The following is a 20,547-nucleotide window of genomic DNA, read 5'->3' on the forward strand; positions in this document are numbered from 1 at the left end:
ACGTCTCCTTCTCCTGGTGCTGCTTCTGCTGTGAGAGGGCCTTTGCTGGTCTCCCCCACAGGACCTCCAGCTAAAGCAGATGCTGAAGATTCACAGTCTACAGGCTCTGCTGTTAGAGGAATCACCCTGTGCCCTGTGGCCGAGGGAGCAGTTGGTGCCTTGATCGTGGCTCCCTGGATGATGGCTACAGAATGGAGTAGGACTGCAGAGACAATGATCTGGGCTGTTTCATACAGATATTCATCAGAGACACTGGAGGCATTTTGGCCATGTCCCTGGCTCTCAACCATCGCCAACGTGCTGTGCTCACTGGGGATGGGACAGGCTGATGGCTTTGAGTCTCGAGACACTGGAATGGGGGGAGGCGCTCTGTTCCCCTCATCTTCAAAAGCAGGGGCTGATGGAGGACTTGCTGGCCTGCTCTCCGCCGGTACTGTTGCAGTGAGAGGCGTGCTGTGCCTCCCTTCCCCTGGACCTTCTGCCAGGGGAGCAGCTGGTGGTGCAGTGTCCGTGGGCTCCAATGAGCCAAGAGAGGCGCTTGTTGGTTGTTCTGCTACTTCTACTGCAGCCTCCCTGTCCACACTGCTGAATGAGCTGCCCTCTTCCTGGGGAAAGGGCTGTGGTTCCTGGAAGAGGCTGGGGAACCTGGGGTTGATCTAGGAGTCGAAGATGATAATTTCTTCCTCTTCATCCCATCCCAAAGGACCGCTTTCTTTCCTGCCCTGGCTTGTTCCCTCGTTGCCGCTCCCCTACCTGGATTTGACATTTTGCTCTCTGTGTTGCCCTTGCTTCTCACCTCGGCCTGGACTGGCTGGTATAGGGGCTCAGCTGGCAGCCGTTGTTCCTGAACTTGCCTGGTGATGATGCCCTGGCAGAGCAGTCGTCACCTGCTGTCCATGTGTTTCTGGACTTCGACTGCTCTTGTTGGTGTCACTTTGCAACCTGTGTGTGCCAGGCCCCCCAGTGCTGCCAGTCGTTTGCCGTGTTCCCAGCTTTTAGCCATCGTCTTCGCCAGGACTTCAAACACGAGGGACTGTGCTGTGTCCCACAGTGCTGTGAAAGAGTCTGTGGGGCTGTGTGGGGCAGGGTGCTCACTCTTCTCAAATTCTGGGGCACTGCTGTGGGAAGAGGTGGTGTCCTGTGGCCTTTGATCCTGGGACGTCTGTCCAAGGGAGAAAGCATTGCCTCCCTCATGGCTCCCTCGTTGCAGGCAATGGCATTGCTAATGGCACTGAGGACGAAGATGTTTACTTGGTCTTCCATTTCTTTGGCAGGGGCTGCAGGGCTGTTTTTTGCACGGTGCTGACTCTTCTTCAAATTTTGGGGCACTGATGTGACGAGAGGTGATGTCCTGTGGCCTCTGCTTGTAAGTCCTCTGCCCAGGGCAAAAGCCTTGCCTCCCTCATAGATTCCTCGTTGCAGGCTACGGCACTGCTAATGCCCCTGGAGATGAAGGCCTTTACTGGGTCTTCTATGTCCTTGGCAGTGGCTGCAGGGCTTTTTTTTGGACGAGTGCTGACTCTTCTTCAAATTTTTGGGCACTGCTGTGAGGAGAGGTGATGTTTTGCAGCCTTTGCTCCTGGGGCCTCTGTCCAAGGGAGAAAGCGTTGCCTCCCTTATAGGTCTCTCGTTGCGGGCTATTGCATTGCTAAAGACACGGGAGACTAAGGCTTTTACCTGGTCTTCCATTTCTCTGGCACGTTCTGCAGGGCTGTTTTTGGCAGGGTGATGACTCTTCTTCAAATTTTGGGGCACTGTTGTTAGGAGAGGTGGTGTTGTGTGGCCTTTGCTCCTGGGACCTCTGCACAAAGCAGAAAGCTTTGGCTGCCTCGTGGCTCCCTCGTTGCAGGCTATGGCATTGCTAATGCCCCTGGAGACGGAGGCCTTTACTTGGCCTTCCATGTCCTCGGCAGGAGTTGCAGGGCTGCGTGGGGCAGGGAGCTAACTCTTCTTCCAATTTTGGGACATTGCTGTGCTGAGAGGTGGTGAGCGGTGGCTTTTGGCCCCGGGTTGCTCAGCTCACTGGTGGCCCTACAAGAGAGATGCTGCCTTAGTGAACAGAGATCGGAACGCCTCTCCCTGACTGGGCAGCTCCCGACCCATCCTCTGACAGCCCTGGCTGCCAGTTTGCAGTTCTGGTTTCCCGCTGTGCCACAAGCTGGCTGAGGCCTTGGGCTGTCCCCAGCCTGGCCGTCAGTGATGGCGGGCGACCTAGACCCAAGAGACCTTTCCTTTCCTTCGTACTGAAGGAAACCTTGCAGCGAGAGTGGCTTCGTGGCTTCCCACACAGGGCCTCCAGCCCAGGGAGAAGCCACTTCTTCTTCCTCTGGTGCTGCTGCTTGAGCAAGAGGGGCTTCATTGGCCTTCCCAGGAGGGCCTCCAGCTAAAGCAGATGCTGAGGATATAGACGCTGCAGGCTCTGCTGTGGAAGGAGGCACCCTGGGCCCTGTGGCCGAGGGAGATTTGTTGCCTTGCTCGTGGTTCCCTGGCTCGTGGCTACAGCATGGTGTAGGACTGCAGAGACGATGATCTGGGCTGTCATAAAGGTCTTCGTCACAGGCACTGCAGGCATGTTGGTCGCTTCCCTGGGTCTCAGCCATTGCCGCAGTGCTGTGCTCGCTGGGGAGGGGACAGGCTGATGGCTTTGAGTCCTGAGACACTGGTGTGGGGGGAGGCGCTCTGTAGCCCTCACCTTCTCAAGCAGGGGCTAACGGAGGACCTGCTGGCCTGCTCTCTGCCAGTTTTATTCCCGTGAGAGGCGTGCCGTACCTCTCTTCCCCTGGACATTCAGCCACGGAAGCAGCTGACGGTGCAGTGTCCGTGGGCTCCAGTGAGCCAAGAGAGGCGCTTGTCGGGTGTTCTGCTTCTTCTGCTGCAGCCTTGCAGTCTACGCTGCTGGGTGAACTGCCCTATGTGTGGGGAAAGGCCTGTGGGTCCTGGAAGAGGCTGGGGAGCCTGGGGTTGATCCAGGAGGTGAAGATGACCATTTCTTCCTCTTCATCCGAACCCACAGGACCACTTTCCTTCCTGCCCCAGCCCTGGCTTGTCGCCTTGTCGCCACTCCCCTGCCTGGGTTTGACATGTTGCTCTCTCTGTTGCCCTTGCTTCTCACCCCTGTCTGGGCTAGCTGGTGCCGGGTCTCTGCTTGCAGCCATTCTTCCTGCACATAGCCGGGGATCAGGCCCTGGCAGAGCAGTGGTCCACCTGCTCTCCGCGTCTGTCTGGACCCCGGCTGATCTTGTTGCTGTCACTGTGCACCCCGTGTGTGCCAGGTCCCCCAGTGCTCCAGCCAAGGCAGATGCTGAGGATGCAGAGTCTGCAGGCTCTGCAGTGGGAGGAGGCACCCTGGGTCCTGTGGCCAAGGGAGCAGTTGGTGCCTTGCTCGTGGCTCCCCGGCTCATGGCTACAGCTTGTCTTAGGACTGCGGAAACCAGGGTCCGGGCTGTTTCATGCAGATCTTCATCACAGGCACTGGAGGCATGTTGGGCACGTCCCTGGCTCTCAACCATCACTGCAGTGCTGTGCTCGATGGGAGTGGGGCAGGCTGATGGCTTTGACTCTTGAGCCCCACGTGTCTGGGGAGGCGCTCTGTAGCCCTCGTCTTCCAAAGCAGGGGCTGATGGACAACTTGCTGGCCTGCTCTCTGACGGTTGTGTTGCGGTGAGAGGCATGCCGTGCCTCTCTGCCAGGCAAGCAGGCGATGTTTCAGTGTCCAATGAGCCAAGAGAGGCACTTGTTGGGGGTTCTGCTTATTGTGCTGCAGCCTCCCTGTCCGCGCTCCTGGCTGAGCTGCCCTCTTCCTGGGGAAAGGCCTGTGGGTCCTCAAAGAGGCTGGGGAACCTGGGGTTGATCCAGGACTTGAAGATGACAATCTCTTCCTCTTCATCCGAACCCACAGAACCACTTTCCTTCCTGCCCTGGCCCTGGCTTGTCTCATCCTTGCCACTCCACTGCCTGGCTTTGATGTGTATCTGTCCCTGCTGCCCTTGCTTCTCACCTCGGCCTGGACTGGCTGGTATAGGGGCTCAGCTGGCAGCCGTTGTTCCTGAACTTGCCTGGTGATGATGCCCTGGCAGAGCAGTCGTCACCTGCTGTCCATGTGTTTCTGGACTTCGACTGCTCTTGTTGGTGTCACTTTGCAACCTGTGTGTGCCAGGCCCCCCAGTGCTGCCAGTCGTTTGCCGTGTTCCCAGCTTTTAGCCATCGTCTTCGCCAGGACTTCAAACACGAGGGACTGTGCTGTGTCCCACAGTGCTGTGAAAGAGTCTGTGGGGCTGTGTGGGGCAGGGTGCCGGCTCTTCTTCAAATTTTGAGGCACTGCTGTGAGGAGAGGTGGTGTTCTGCGTCCTTTGTTCCTGGGAGGTCTGCCCAAGGGACAAAGCCTTGCCCCTCACTGCCTTGTCCCTGTCACCAGAGATGGACGGAAGAGGTGGCAGAAGCTCTTGGTGGCTGTGGGCCTCTGTGCCCAATGCCTTTGCCCTTCCTGCAGCTGAAGATGCAGAGGCTGTTGCTTGTAGAGGGGGCAGCTTGCAAGTGACCCTTTCAGATGATAATGTCTGTGCTGCAGGCACTTGCTTGGGTGCTGCTGCCTGAGTCGCTGCCTGCCTTGGGAAAGGCGGCATGGCTGGCAGATGGATTATCTCCTCCTGCCGCACCCCACTGTGTGGCAGTGTCTTCATGTCTCACAGCTTCTCCATCTGCAAGAGAATCGAGGGGAAAGGCCAAGTTACTTTGGTCATTTCTGCCATTCCTCTCCACGTCCCTGTAGAAGTGCTTTTGTGAGCTGCCCTGCAGTGGCCCCATTCATGCCCTGGCAGCTGACCACGCACAGCGGGGCTCGGCTTGCCAGGGTAATGCCCTTCCTGTCTCCTCCTGCAAGTGCTGCCTGCTTGTCGGAGGCTGCCAGGGCTGCCAAAGATGTTGCATCAAACCTTCCTGGGGCTCCCGACTCTGTGTGGCAGCTGCCAGTGTGACGCACGCTCTCTGGGCACGACCGCACTGGCTGCCTGTCCGCATGGAGGGACGATGGAGACAGCTCCTGGTTGCGGACAGCCAGGTTGAATTAGGCCACGCTGCTCTTTGTGCCTCTGGGCACAGAAATGCCAGGGCCCTGTGGGCTTTGGCTGTCCTGGGGGTCGGCTCTTCATGGAGAAACCCCAGGTTTGGGAATAACTGCGTCCAGGCCGGAGGTGCTCAGGGCCAGCTGGCCGGCTTGCTCCAGAACCGTTCTCCTCATCCTGGTGCTCTCCGTGCCGTCCCGTCACGCTGCTGTCCCTGTCTCGCTCCCTGAGCCTCACCTGGCGCTGCTCCTGTACGCTCTGCTGCTGGAACAGGTTGTATTTGCTGGAACTGGTTGCCCAGAGGGGTTGTGGAGCCTCCATCCTTGGAGATCTTCAGAAGCAGAATCCTCGGAATTGTGCGTAAAGGTAGTCCTTTGGGGAGAAAGAAAAGGAATTGGAAAAACAACCCAAAAACTAGCGAAAAAGAAAAAAAAAAAAAAAAGCAATGGTTAGATATTGTCTAATTGTCTGGCCTGAAAAGCCATTAAAAGGAACTTCACTATTTTGGCCACAATGCGGGTCTGATGGAAATTCCGGCTTTAAGTTTATATGTAAACAATAAGACTCCTTTTTTGGAGGAGGAATCAAGTTATGCTCCCTCTAATCCTAATATTGCACCGGAGGCAGCAGTAGCTGCACCAGCAAGGAAGTATATGTGTATGTGTTTGAGCCAAAGTATTGTTGTGAAGTGAGTGACTCCTCGAGGAACTCTGCCAGAGACAAAACAAAATAGTCTGGTTATTGTTCTAAGTGATATATCCTTGTAGCATGAATGAGAAGTTTAAGGGGCCTCTCTGCGTGATCGCGTGATTGTGCTGTGGGAGTGAGACGCAGCATCGCTGCGAAGCGAGCGCGGAGTTCCGATCCGTGAGAAGTCACTTCTTCTCGTGGAGCTGCTGCTGCAGTGAGAGGGGCTTTGCTTGTTTCTCCCACAGGGCCTGCAGCCAAGGCAGAGGCTGAGGAGGTACAGTCTACAGGCTCTGCTGTGGGAGGAGGCACCCTGTGCCCTGTGGCTGAGGGAGGAGTTGGATGAGCTGCACACTTCCTGGGGAAAGGCCTGTGAAGAGGACGCTGAAGCTGCTGCTTCAGAGAGAACAGCTTCCTTGGTGTCCCACGCAGGGCCTCCAGCCGAGGGAGAAGCCACTTCTCCTACTCGTGGTGCTGCTTCTGCACTGAGAGGGGCTTCACTGCTCTCCCCCACAGGGCCTCCAGCCAAGGCAGAGGCTGAGGGTGTACAGTCTACAGGCTCTGCTGTAGACAGTACATTGCTTCTTTCTTCTTTCACCAGCTCACTGGTGGCCCTACAAGAGAGATGCTGCCTTAGTGAACAGAGAGAGAAATGCCTCTTCCTGACAGGGCGGCTCCCGATACATTCCCTGTCAGCACTGGCGGCCATTTTGAAGTTCTGTTTTCCCCCCGAGCCACAAGCTGGCTGAGGCCTTGGGCTGTTCCCAGCATGGCTGTCAGTGATGGCGGGCGGCTTCTAGACCCAAGTGGCCTTTCTTTTACTTCGTACTGAAGGAAACCTTGCAGCGAGAGTGGCTTCGCTGGCTTCCGAAACAGGGCCTCCAGCCCAAGGAGAAGCCACTTCTTCTTCCTCTGGTGCTGCTGCTTGAGCAAGAGCGGCTTCACTGGCTTCTCCCACAGGGTCAGCAGCTCAGGGAGAATCCACGTCTCCTTCTCCTGGTGCTGCTTCTGCTGTGAGAGGGCCTTTGCTGGTCTCCCCCACAGGACCTCCAGCTAAAGCAGATGCTGAAGATTCACAGTCTACAGGCTCTGCTGTTAGAGGAATCACCCTGTGCCCTGTGGCCGAGGGAGCAGTTGGTGCCTTGATCGTGGCTCCCTGGATGATGGCTACAGAATGGAGTAGGACTGCAGAGACAATGATCTGGGCTGTTTCATACAGATATTCATCAGAGACACTGGAGGCATTTTGGCCATGTCCCTGGCTCTCAACCATCGCCAACGTGCTGTGCTCACTGGGGATGGGACAGGCTGATGGCTTTGAGTCTCGAGACACTGGAATGGGGGGAGGCGCTCTGTTCCCCTCATCTTCAAAAGCAGGGGCTGATGGAGGACTTGCTGGCCTGCTCTCCGCCGGTACTGTTGCAGTGAGAGGCGTGCTGTGCCTCCCTTCCCCTGGACCTTCTGCCAGGGGAGCAGCTGGTGGTGCAGTGTCCGTGGGCTCCAATGAGCCAAGAGAGGCGCTTGTTGGTTGTTCTGCTACTTCTACTGCAGCCTCCCTGTCCACACTGCTGAATGAGCTGCCCTCTTCCTGGGGAAAGGGCTGTGGTTCCTGGAAGAGGCTGGGGAACCTGGGGTTGATCTAGGAGTCGAAGATGATAATTTCTTCCTCTTCATCCCATCCCAAAGGACCGCTTTCTTTCCTGCCCTGGCTTGTTCCCTCGTTGCCGCTCCCCTACCTGGATTTGACATTTTGCTCTCTGTGTTGCCCTTGCTTCTCACCTCGGCCTGGACTGGCTGGTATAGGGGCTCAGCTGGCAGCCGTTGTTCCTGAACTTGCCTGGTGATGATGCCCTGGCAGAGCAGTCGTCACCTGCTGTCCATGTGTTTCTGGACTTCGACTGCTCTTGTTGGTGTCACTTTGCAACCTGCGTGTGCCAGGCCCCCCAGTGCTGCCAGTCGTTTGCCGTGTTCCCAGCTTTTAGCCATCGTCTTCGCCAGGACTTCAAACACGAGGGACTGTGCTGTGTCCCACAGTGCTGTGAAAGAGTCTGTGGGGCTGTGTGGGGCAGGGTGCTCACTCTTCTCAAATTCTGGGGCACTGCTGTGGGAAGAGGTGGTGTCCTGTGGCCTTTGATCCTGGGACGTCTGTCCAAGGGAGAAAGCATTGCCTCCCTCATGGCTCCCTCGTTGCAGGCAATGGCATTGCTAATGGCACTGAGGACGAAGATGTTTACTTGGTCTTCCATTTCTTTGGCAGGGGCTGCAGGGCTGTTTTTTGCACGGTGCTGACTCTTCTTCAAATTTTGGGGCACTGATGTGACGAGAGGTGATGTCCTGTGGCCTCTGCTTGTAAGTCCTCTGCCCAGGGCAAAAGCCTTGCCTCCCTCATAGATTCCTCGTTGCAGGCTACGGCACTGCTAATGCCCCTGGAGATGAAGGCCTTTACTGGGTCTTCTATGTCCTTGGCAGTGGCTGCAGGGCTTTTTTTTGGACGAGTGCTGACTCTTCTTCAAATTTTCGGGCACTGCTGTGAGGAGAGGTGATGTTTTGCAGCCTTTGCTCCTGGGGCCTCTGTCCAAGGGAGAAAGCGTTGCCTCCCTTATAGGTCTCTCGTTGCGGGCTATTGCATTGCTAAAGACACGGGAGACTAAGGCTTTTACCTGGTCTTCCATTTCTCTGGCACGTTCTGCAGGGCTGTTTTTGGCAGGGTGATGACTCTTCTTCAAATTTTGGGGCACTGTTGTTAGGAGAGGTGGTGTTGTGTGGCCTTTGCTCCTGGGACCTCTGCACAAAGCAGAAAGCTTTGGCTGCCTCGTGGCTCCCTCGTTGCAGGCTACGGCATTGCTAATGCCCCTGGAGACGGAGGCCTTTATTTGGCCTTCCATGTCCTCGGCAGGAGCTGCAGGGCTGCGTGGGGCAGGGTGCTAACTCTTCTTCCAATTTTGGGACATTGCTGTGCTGAGAGGTGGTGAGCGGTGGCTTTTGGCCCCGGGTTGCTCAGCTCACTGGTGGCCCTACAAGAGAGATGCTGCCTTAGTGAACAGAGATCGGAACGCCTCTCCCTGACTGGGCAGCTCCCGACCCATCCTCTGACAGCCCTGGCTGCCAGTTTGCAGTTCTGGTTTCCCGCTGTGCCACAAGCTGGCTGAGGCCTTGGGCTGTCCCCAGCCTGGCCGTCAGTGATGGCGGGCGACCTAGACCCAAGAGACCTTTCCTTTCCTTCGTACTGAAGGAAACCTTGCAGCGAGAGTGGCTTCGTGGCTTCCCACACAGGGCCTCCAGCCCAGGGAGAAGCCACTTCTTCTTCCTCTGGTGCTGCTGCTTGAGCAAGAGGGGCTTCATTGGCCTTCCCAGGAGGGCCTCCAGCTAAAGCAGATGCTGAGGATATAGACGCTGCAGGCTCTGCTGTGGAAGGAGGCACCCTGGGCCCTGTGGCCGAGGGAGATTTGTTGCCTTGCTCGTGGTTCCCTGGCTCGTGGCTACAGCATGGTGTAGGACTGCAGAGACGATGATCTGGGCTGTCATAAAGGTCTTCGTCACAGGCACTGCAGGCATGTTGGTCGCTTCCCTGGGTCTCAGCCATTGCCGCAGTGCTGTGCTCGCTGGGGAGGGGACAGGCTGATGGCTTTGAGTCCTGAGACACTGGTGTGGGGGGAGGCGCTCTGTAGCCCTCACCTTCTCAAGCAGGGGCTAACGGAGGACCTGCTGGCCTGCTCTCTGCCAGTTTTATTCCCGTGAGAGGCGTGCCGTACCTCTCTTCCCCTGGACATTCAGCCACGGAAGCAGCTGACGGTGCAGTGTCCGTGGGCTCCAGTGAGCCAAGAGAGGCGCTTGTCGGGTGTTCTGCTTCTTCTGCTGCAGCCTTGCAGTCTACGCTGCTGGGTGAACTGCCCTATGTGTGGGGAAAGGCCTGTGGGTCCTGGAAGAGGCTGGGGAGCCTGGGGTTGATCCAGGAGGTGAAGATGACCATTTCTTCCTCTTCATCCGAACCCACAGGACCACTTTCCTTCCTGCCCCAGCCCTGGCTTGTCGCCTTGTCGCCACTCCCCTGCCTGGGTTTGACATGTTGCTCTCTCTGTTGCCCTTGCTTCTCACCCCTGTCTGGGCTAGCTGGTGCCGGGTCTCTGCTTGCAGCCATTCTTCCTGCACATAGCCGGGGATCAGGCCCTGGCAGAGCAGTGGTCCACCTGCTCTCCGCGTCTGTCTGGACCCCGGCTGATCTTGTTGCTGTCACTGTGCACCCCGTGTGTGCCAGGTCCCCCAGTGCTCCAGCCAAGGCAGATGCTGAGGATGCAGAGTCTGCAGGCTCTGCAGTGGGAGGAGGCACCCTGGGTCCTGTGGCCAAGGGAGCAGTTGGTGCCTTGCTCGTGGCTCCCCGGCTCATGGCTACAGCTTGTCTTAGGACTGCGGAAACCAGGGTCCGGGCTGTTTCATGCAGATCTTCATCACAGGCACTGGAGGCATGTTGGGCACGTCCCTGGCTCTCAACCATCACTGCAGTGCTGTGCTCGATGGGAGTGGGGCAGGCTGATAGCTTTGACTCTTGAGCCCCACGTGTCTGGGGAGGCGCTCTGTAGCCCTCGTCTTCCAAAGCAGGGGCTGATGGACAACTTGCTGGCCTGCTCTCTGACGGTTGTGTTGCGGTGAGAGGCATGCCGTGCCTCTCTGCCAGGCAAGCAGGCGATGTTTCAGTGTCCAATGAGCCAAGAGAGGCACTTGTTGGGGGTTCTGCTTATTGTGCTGCAGCCTCCCTGTGCGCGCTCCTGGCTGAGCTGCCCTCTTCCTGGGGAAAGGCCTGTGGGTCCTCAAAGAGGCTGGGGAACCTGGGGTTGATCCAGGACTTGAAGATGACAATCTCTTCCTCTTCATCTGAACCCACAGGACCACTTTCCTTCCTGCCCTGGCCCTGGCTTGTCTCATCCTTGCCACTCCACTGCCTGGCTTTGATGTGTATCTGTCCCTGCTGCCCTTGCTTCTCACCTCGGCCTGGACTGGCTGGTATAGGGGCTCAGCTGGCAGCCGTTGTTCCTGAACTTGCCTGGTGATGATGCCCTGGCAGAGCAGTCGTCACCTGCTGTCCATGTGTTTCTGGACTTCGACTGCTCTTGTTGGTGTCACTTTGCAACCTGTGTGTGCCAGGCCCCCCAGTGCTGCCAGTCGTTTGCCGTGTTCCCAGCTTTTAGCCATCGTCTTCGCCAGGACTTCAAACACGAGGGACTGTGCTGTGTCCCACAGTGCTGTGAAAGAGTCTGTGGGGCTGTGTGGGGCAGGGTGCCGGCTCTTCTTCAAATTTTGAGGCACTGCTGTGAGGAGAGGTGGTGTTCTGCGTCCTTTGTTCCTGGGAGGTCTGCCCAAGGGACAAAGCCTTGCCCCTCACTGCCTTGTCCCTGTCACCAGAGATGCACGGAAGAGGTGGCAGAAGCTCTTGGTGGCTGTGGGCCTCTGTGCCCAATGCCTTTGCCCTTCCTGCAGCTGAAGATGCAGAGGCTGTTGCTTGTAGAGGGGGCAGCTTGCAAGTGACCCTTTCAGATGATAATGTCTGTGCTGCAGGCACTTGCTTGGGTGCTGCTGCCTGAGTCGCTGCCTGCCTTGGGAAAGGCGGCATGGCTGGCAGATGGATTATCTCCTCCTGCCGCACCCCACTGTGTGGCAGCGTCTTCATGTCTCACAGCTTCTCCATCTGCAAGAGAATCGAGGGGAAAGGCCAAGTTACTTTGGTCATTTCTGCCATTCCTCTCCACGTCCCTGTAGAAGTGCTTTTGTGAGCTGCCCTGCAGTGGCCCCATTCATGCCCTGGCAGCTGACCACGCACAGTGGGGCTCGGCTTGCCAGGGTAATGCCCTTCCTGTCTCCTCCTGCAAGTGCTGCCTGCTTGTCGGAGGCTGCCAGGGCTGCCAAAGATGTTGCATCAAACCTTCCTGGGGCTCCCGACTCTGTGTGGCAGCTGCCAGTGTGACGCACGCTCTCTGGGCACGACCGCACTGGCTGCCTGTCCGCATGGAGGGACGATGGAGACAGCTCCTGGTTGCGGACAGCCAGGTTGAATTAGGCCACGCTGCTCTTTGTGCCTCTGGGCACAGAAATGCCAGGGCCCTGTGGGCTTTGGCTGTCCTGGGGGTCGGCTCTTCATGGAGAAACCCCAGGTTTGGGAATAACTGCGTCCAGGCCGGAGGTGCTCAGGGCCAGCTGGCCGGCTTGCTCCAGAACCGTTCTCCTCATCCTGGTGCTCTCCGTGCCGTCCCGTCACGCTGCTGTCCCTGTCTCGCTCCCTGAGCCTCACCTGGCGCTGCTCCTGTACGCTCTGCTGCTGGAACAGGTTGTATTTGCTGGAACTGGTTGCCCAGAGGGGTTGTGGAGCCTCCATCCTTGGAGATCTTCAGAAGCAGAATCCTCGGAATTGTGCGTAAAGGTAGTCCTTTGGGGAGAAAGAAAAGGAATTGGAAAAACAACCCAAAAACTAGCGAAAAAGAAAAAAAAAAAAAAAAGCAATGGTTAGATATTGTCTAATTGTCTGGCCTGAAAAGCCATTAAAAGGAACTTCACTATTTTGGCCACAATGCGGGTCTGATGGAAATTCCGGCTTTAAGTTTATATGTAAACAATAAGACTCCTTTTTTGGAGGAGGAATCAAGTTATGCTCCCTCTAATCCTAATATTGCACCGGAGGCAGCAGTAGCTGCACCAGCAAGGAAGTATATGTGTATGTGTTTGAGCCAAAGTATTGTTGTGAAGTGAGTGACTCCTCGAGGAACTCTGCCAGAGACAAAACAAAATAGTCTGGTTATTGTTCTAAGTGATATATCCTTGTAGCATGAATGAGAAGTTTAAGGGGCCTCTCTGCGTGATCGCGTGATTGTGCTGTGGGAGTGAGACGCAGCATCGCTGCGAAGCGAGCGCGGAGTTCCGATCCGTGAGAAGTCACTTCTTCTCGTGGAGCTGCTGCTGCAGTGAGAGGGGCTTTGCTTGTTTCTCCCACAGGGCCTGCAGCCAAGGCAGAGGCTGAGGAGGTACAGTCTACAGGCTCTGCTGTGGGAGGAGGCACCCTGTGCCCTGTGGCTGAGGGAGGAGTTGGATGAGCTGCACACTTCCTGGGGAAAGGCCTGTGAAGAGGACGCTGAAGCTGCTGCTTCAGAGAGAACAGCTTCCTTGGTGTCCCACGCAGGGCCTCCAGCCGAGGGAGAAGCCACTTCTCCTACTCGTGGTGCTGCTTCTGCACTGAGAGGGGCTTCACTGCTCTCCCCCACAGGGCCTCCAGCCAAGGCAGAGGCTGAGGGTGTACAGTCTACAGGCTCTGCTGTAGACAGTACATTGCTTCTTTCTTCTTTCACCAGCTCACTGGTGGCCCTACAAGAGAGATGCTGCCTTAGTGAACAGAGAGAGAAATGCCTCTTCCTGACAGGGCGGCTCCCGATACATTCCCTGTCAGCACTGGCGGCCATTTTGAAGTTCTGTTTTCCCCCCGAGCCACAAGCTGGCTGAGGCCTTGGGCTGTTCCCAGCATGGCTGTCAGTGATGGCGGGCGGCTTCTAGACCCAAGTGGCCTTTCTTTTACTTCGTACTGAAGGAAACCTTGCAGCGAGAGTGGCTTCGCTGGCTTCCGAAACAGGGCCTCCAGCCCAAGGAGAAGCCACTTCTTCTTCCTCTGGTGCTGCTGCTTGAGCAAGAGCGGCTTCACTGGCTTCTCCCACAGGGTCAGCAGCTCAGGGAGAATCCACGTCTCCTTCTCCTGGTGCTGCTTCTGCTGTGAGAGGGCCTTTGCTGGTCTCCCCCACAGGACCTCCAGCTAAAGCAGATGCTGAAGATTCACAGTCTACAGGCTCTGCTGTTAGAGGAATCACCCTGTGCCCTGTGGCCGAGGGAGCAGTTGGTGCCTTGATCGTGGCTCCCTGGATGATGGCTACAGAATGGAGTAGGACTGCAGAGACAATGATCTGGGCTGTTTCATACAGATATTCATCAGAGACACTGGAGGCATTTTGGCCATGTCCCTGGCTCTCAACCATCGCCAACGTGCTGTGCTCACTGGGGATGGGACAGGCTGATGGCTTTGAGTCTCGAGACACTGGAATGGGGGGAGGCGCTCTGTTCCCCTCATCTTCAAAAGCAGGGGCTGATGGAGGACTTGCTGGCCTGCTCTCCGCCGGTACTGTTGCAGTGAGAGGCGTGCTGTGCCTCCCTTCCCCTGGACCTTCTGCCAGGGGAGCAGCTGGTGGTGCAGTGTCCGTGGGCTCCAATGAGCCAAGAGAGGCGCTTGTTGGTTGTTCTGCTACTTCTACTGCAGCCTCCCTGTCCACACTGCTGAATGAGCTGCCCTCTTCCTGGGGAAAGGGCTGTGGTTCCTGGAAGAGGCTGGGGAACCTGGGGTTGATCTAGGAGTCGAAGATGATAATTTCTTCCTCTTCATCCCATCCCAAAGGACCGCTTTCTTTCCTGCCCTGGCTTGTTCCCTCGTTGCCGCTCCCCTACCTGGATTTGACATTTTGCTCTCTGTGTTGCCCTTGCTTCTCACCTCGGCCTGGACTGGCTGGTATAGGGGCTCAGCTGGCAGCCGTTGTTCCTGAACTTGCCTGGTGATGATGCCCTGGCAGAGCAGTCGTCACCTGCTGTCCATGTGTTTCTGGACTTCGACTGCTCTTGTTGGTGTCACTTTGCAACCTGCGTGTGCCAGGCCCCCCAGTGCTGCCAGTCGTTTGCCGTGTTCCCAGCTTTTAGCCATCGTCTTCGCCAGGACTTCAAACACGAGGGACTGTGCTGTGTCCCACAGTGCTGTGAAAGAGTCTGTGGGGCTGTGTGGGGCAGGGTGCTCACTCTTCTCAAATTCTGGGGCACTGCTGTGGGAAGAGGTGGTGTCCTGTGGCCTTTGATCCTGGGACGTCTGTCCAAGGGAGAAAGCATTGCCTCCCTCATGGCTCCCTCGTTGCAGGCAATGGCATTGCTAATGGCACTGAGGACGAAGATGTTTACTTGGTCTTCCATTTCTTTGGCAGGGGCTGCAGGGCTGTTTTTTGCACGGTGCTGACTCTTCTTCAAATTTTGGGGCACTGATGTGACGAGAGGTGATGTCCTGTGGCCTCTGCTTGTAAGTCCTCTGCCCAGGGCAAAAGCCTTGCCTCCCTCATAGATTCCTCGTTGCAGGCTACGGCACTGCTAATGCCCCTGGAGATGAAGGCCTTTACTGGGTCTTCTATGTCCTTGGCAGTGGCTGCAGGGCTTTTTTTTGGACGAGTGCTGACTCTTCTTCAAATTTTCGGGCACTGCTGTGAGGAGAGGTGATGTTTTGCAGCCTTTGCTCCTGGGGCCTCTGTCCAAGGGAGAAAGCGTTGCCTCCCTTATAGGTCTCTCGTTGCGGGCTATTGCATTGCTAAAGACACGGGAGACTAAGGCTTTTACCTGGTCTTCCATTTCTCTGGCACGTTCTGCAGGGCTGTTTTTGGCAGGGTGATGACTCTTCTTCAAATTTTGGGGCACTGTTGTTAGGAGAGGTGGTGTTGTGTGGCCTTTGCTCCTGGGACCTCTGCACAAAGCAGAAAGCTTTGGCTGCCTCGTGGCTCCCTCGTTGCAGGCTATGGCATTGCTAATGCCCCTGGAGACGGAGGCCTTTACTTGGCCTTCCATGTCCTCGGCAGGAGCTGCAGGGCTGCGTGGGGCAGGGTGCTAACTCTTCTTCCAATTTTGGGACATTGCTGTGCTGAGAGGTGGTGAGCGGTGGCTTTTGGCCCCGGGTTGCTCAGCTCACTGGTGGCCCTACAAGAGAGATGCTGCCTTAGTGAACAGAGATCGGAACGCCTCTCCCTGACTGGGCAGCTCCCGACCCATCCTCTGACAGCCCTGGCTGCCAGTTTGCAGTTCTGGTTTCCCGCTGTGCCACAAGCTGGCTGAGGCCTTGGGCTGTCCCCAGCCTGGCCGTCAGTGATGGCGGGCGACCTAGACCCAAGAGACCTTTCCTTTCCTTCGTACTGAAGGAAACCTTGCAGCGAGAGTGGCTTCGTGGCTTCCCACACAGGGCCTCCAGCCCAGGGAGAAGCCACTTCTTCTTCCTCTGGTGCTGCTGCTTGAGCAAGAGGGGCTTCATTGGCCTTCCCAGGAGGGCCTCCAGCTAAAGCAGATGCTGAGGATATAGACGCTGCAGGCTCTGCTGTGGAAGGAGGCACCCTGGGCCTCTCCCTGTGGCCGAGGGAGATTTGTTGCCTTGCTCGTGGTTCCCTGGCTCGTGGCTACAGCATGGTGTAGGACTGCAGAGACGATGATCTGGGCTGTCATAAAGGTCTTCGTCACAGGCACTGCAGGCATGTTGGTCGCTTCCCTGGGTCTCAGCCATTGCCGCAGTGCTGTGCTCGCTGGGGAGGGGACAGGCTGATGGCTTTGAGTCCTGAGACACTGGTGTGGGGGGAGGCGCTCTGTAGCCCTCACCTTCTCAAGCAGGGGCTAACGGAGGACCTGCTGGCCTGCTCTCTGCCAGTTTTATTCCCGTGAGAGGCGTGCCGTACCTCTCTTCCCCTGGACATTCAGCCACGGAAGCAGCTGACGGTGCAGTGTCCGTGGGCTCCAGTGAGCCAAGAGAGGCGCTTGTCGGGTGTTCTGCTTCTTCTGCTGCAGCCTTGCAGTCTACGCTGCTGGGTGAACTGCCCTATGTGTGGGGAAAGGCCTGTGGGTCCTGGAAGAGGCTGGGGAGCCTGGGGTTGATCCAGGAGGTGAAGATGACCATTTCTTCCTCTTCATCCGAACCCACAGGACCACTTTCCTTCCTGCCCCAGCCCTGGCTTGTCGCCTTGTCGCCACTCCCCTGCCTGGGTTTGACATGTTGCTCTCTCTGTTGCCCTTGCTTCTCACCCCTGTCTGGGCTAGCTGGTGCCGGGTCTCTGCTTGCAGCCATTCTTCCTGCACATAGCCGGGGATCAGGCCCTGGCAGAGCAGTGGTCCACCTGCTCTCCGCGTCTGTCTGGACCCCGGCTGATCTTGTTGCTGTCACTGTGCACCCCGTGTGTGCCAGGTCCCCCAGTGCTCCAGCCAAGGCAGATGCTGAGGATGCAGAGTCTGCAGGCTCTGCAGTGGGAGGAGGCACCCTGGGTCCTGTGGCCAAGGGAGCAGTTGGTGCCTTGCTCGTGGCTCCCCGGCTCATGGCTACAGCTTGTCTTAGGACTGCGGAAACCAGGGTCCGGGCTGTTTCATGCAGATCTTCATCACAGGCACTGGAGGCATGTTGGGCACGTCCCTGGCTCTCAACCATCACTGCAGTGCTGTGCTCGATGGGAGTGGGGCAGGCTGATGGCTTTGACTCTTGAGCCCCACGTGTCTGGGGAGGCGCTCTGTAGCCCTCGTCTTCCAAAGCAGGGGCTGATGGACAACTTGCTGGCCTGCTCTCTGACGGTTGTGTTGCGGTGAGAGGCATGCCGTGCCTCTCTGCCAGGCAAGCAGGCGATGTTTCAGTGTCCAATGAGCCAAGAGAGGCACTTGTTGGGGGTTCTGCTTATTGTGCTGCAGCCTCCCTGTGCGCGCTCCTGGCTGAGCTGCCCTCTTCCTGGGGAAAGGCCTGTGGGTCCTCAAAGAGGCTGGGGAACCTGGGGTTGATCCAGGACTTGAAGATGACAATCTCTTCCTCTTCATCCGAACCCACAGGACCACTTTCCTTCCTGCCCTGGCCCTGGCTTGTCTCATCCTTGCCACTCCACTGCCTGGCTTTGATGTGTATCTGTCCCTGCTGCCCTTGCTTCTCACCTCGGCCTGGACTGGCTGGTATAGGGGCTCAGCTGGCAGCCGTTGTTCCTGAACTTGCCTGGTGATGATGCCCTGGCAGAGCAGTCGTCACCTGCTGTCCATGTGTTTCTGGACTTCGACTGCTCTTGTTGGTGTCACTTTGCAACCTGTGTGTGCCAGGCCCTCCAGTGCTGCCAGTCGTTTGCCGTGTTCCCAGCTTTTAGCCATCGTCTTCGCCAGGACTTCAAACACGAGGGACTGTGCTGTGTCCCACAGTGCTGTGAAAGAGTCTGTGGGGCTGTGTGGGGCAGGGTGCCGGCTCTTCTTCAAATTTTGAGGCACTGCTGTGAGGAGAGGTGGTGTTCTGCGTCCTTTGTTCCTGGGAGGTCTGCCCAAGGGACAAAGCCTTGCCCCTCACTGCCTTGTCCCTGTCACCAGAGATGCACGGAAGAGGTGGCAGAAGCTCTTGGTGGCTGTGGGCCTCTGTGCCCAATGCCTTTGCCCTTCCTGCAGCTGAAGATGCAGAGGCTGTTGCTTGTAGAGGGGGCAGCTTGCAAGTGACCCTTTCAGATGATAATGTCTGTGCTGCAGGCACTTGCTTGGGTGCTGCTGCCTGAGTCGCTGCCTGCCTTGGGAAAGGCGGCATGGCTGGCAGATGGATTATCTCCTCCTGCCGCACCCCACTGTGTGGCAGTGTCTTCATGTCTCACAGCTTCTCCATCTGCAAGAGAATCGAGGGGAAAGGCCAAGTTACTTTGGTCATTTCTGCCATTCCTCTCCACGTCCCTGTAGAAGTGCTTTTGTGAGCTGCCCTGCAGTGGCCCCATTCATGCCCTGGCAGCTGACCACGCACAGCGGGGCTCGGCTTGCCAGGGTAATGCCCTTCCTGTCTCCTCCTGCAAGTGCTGCCTGCTCGTCGGAGGCTGCCAGGGCTGCCAAAGATGTTGCATCAAACCTTCCTGGGGCTCCCGACTCTGTGTGGCAGCTGCCAGTGTGACGCACGCTCTCTGGGCACGACCGCACTGGCTGCCTGTCCGCATGGAGGGACGATGGAGACAGCTCCTGGTTGCGGACAGCCAGGTTGAATTAGGCCACGCTGCTCTTTGTGCCTCTGGGCACAGAAATGCCAGGGCCCTGTGGGCTTTGGCTGTCCTGGGGGTCGGCTCTTCATGGAGAAACCCCAGGTTTGGGAATAACTGCGTCCAGGCCGGAGGTGCTCAGGGCCAGCTGGCCGGCTTGCTCCAGAACCGTTCTCCTCATCCTGGTGCTCTCCGTGCCGTCCCGTCACGCTGCTGTCCCTGTCTCGCTCCCTGAGCCTCACCTGGCGCTGCTCCTGTACGCTCTGCTGCTGGAACAGGTTGTATTTGCTGGAACTGGTTGCCCAGAGGGGTTGTGGAGCCTCCATCCTTGGAGATCTTCAGAAGCAGAATCCTCGGAATTGTGCGTAAAGGTAGTCCTTTGGGGAGAAAGAAAAGGAATTGGAAAAACAACCCAAAAACTAGCGAAAAAGAAAAAAAAAAAAAAAAAAAGCAATGGTTAGATATTGTCTAATTGTCTGGCCTGAAAAGCCATTAAAAGGAACTTCACTATTTTGGCCACAATGCGGGTCTGATGGAAATTCCGGCTTTAAGTTTATATGTAAACAATAAGACTCCTTTTTTGGAGGAGGAATCAAGTTATGCTCCCTCTAATCCTAATATTGCACCGGAGGCAGCAGTAGCTGCACCAGCAAGGAAGTATATGTGTATGTGTTTGAGCCAAAGTATTGTTGTGAAGTGAGTGACTCCTCGAGGAACTCTGCCAGAGACAAAACAAAATAGTCTGGTTATTGTTCTAAGTGATATATCCTTGTAGCATGAATGAGAAGTTTAAGGGGCCTCTCTGCGTGATCGCGTGATTGTGCTGTGGGAGTGAGACGCAGCATCGCTGCGAAGCGAGCGCGGAGTTCCGATCCGTGAGAAGTCACTTCTTCTCGTGGAGCTGCTGCTGCAGTGAGAGGGGCTTTGCTTGTTTCTCCCACAGGGCCTCCAGCCAAGGCAGAGGCTGAGGGTGTACAGTCTACAGGCTCTGCTGTAGACAGTACATTGCTTCTTTCTTCTTTCACCAGCTCACTGGTGGCCCTACAAGAGAGATGCTGCCTTAGTGAACAGAGAGAGAAATGCCTCTTCCTGACAGGGCGGCTCCCGATACATTCCCTGTCAGCACTGGCGGCCATTTTGAAGTTCTGTTTTCCCCCCGAGCCACAAGCTGGCTGAGGCCTTGGGCTGTTCCCAGCATGGCTGTCAGTGATGGCGGGCGGCTTCTAGACCCAAGTGGCCTTTCTTTTACTTTGTACTGAAGGAAACCTTGCAGCGAGAGTGGCTTCGCTGGCTTCCGAAACAGGGCCTCCAGCCCAAGGAGAAGCCACTTCTTCTTCCTCTGGTGCTGCTGCTTGAGCAAGAGCGGCTTCACTGGCTTCTCCCACAGGGTCAGCAGCTCAGGGAGAATCCACGTCTCCTTCTCCTGGTGCTGCTTCTGCTGTGAGAGGGCCTTTGCTGGTCTCCCCCACAGGACCTCCAGCTAAAGCAGATGCTGAAGATTCACAGTCTACAGGCTCTGCTGTTAGAGGAATCACCCTGTGCCCTGTGGCCGAGGGAGCAGTTGGTGCCTTGATCGTGGCTCCCTGGATGATGGCTACAGAATGGAGTAGGACTGCAGAGACAATGATCTGGGCTGTTTCATACAGATATTCATCAGAGACACTGGAGGCATTTTGGCCATGTCCCTGGCTCTCAACCATCGCCAACGTGCTGTGCTCACTGGGGATGGGACAGGCTGATGGCTTTGAGTCTCGAGACACTGGAATGGGGGGAGGCGCTCTGTTCCCCTCATCTTCAAAAGCAGGGGCTGATGGAGGACTTGCTGGCCTGCTCTCCGCCGGTACTGTTGCAGTGAGAGGCGTGCTGTGCCTCCCTTCCCCTGGACCTTCTGCCAGGGGAGCAGCTGGTGGTGCAGTGTCCGTGGGCTCCAATGAGCCAAGAGAGGCGCTTGTTGGTTGTTCTGCTACTTCTACTGCAGCCTCCCTGTCCACACTGCTGAATGAGCTGCCCTCTTCCTGGGGAAAGGG

This window comes from Anser brachyrhynchus (assembly GCF_964034855.1).
Source record: "Anser brachyrhynchus genome assembly, chromosome: 1".
Classification (NCBI taxonomy): domain Eukaryota; kingdom Metazoa; phylum Chordata; class Aves; order Anseriformes; family Anatidae; genus Anser; species Anser brachyrhynchus.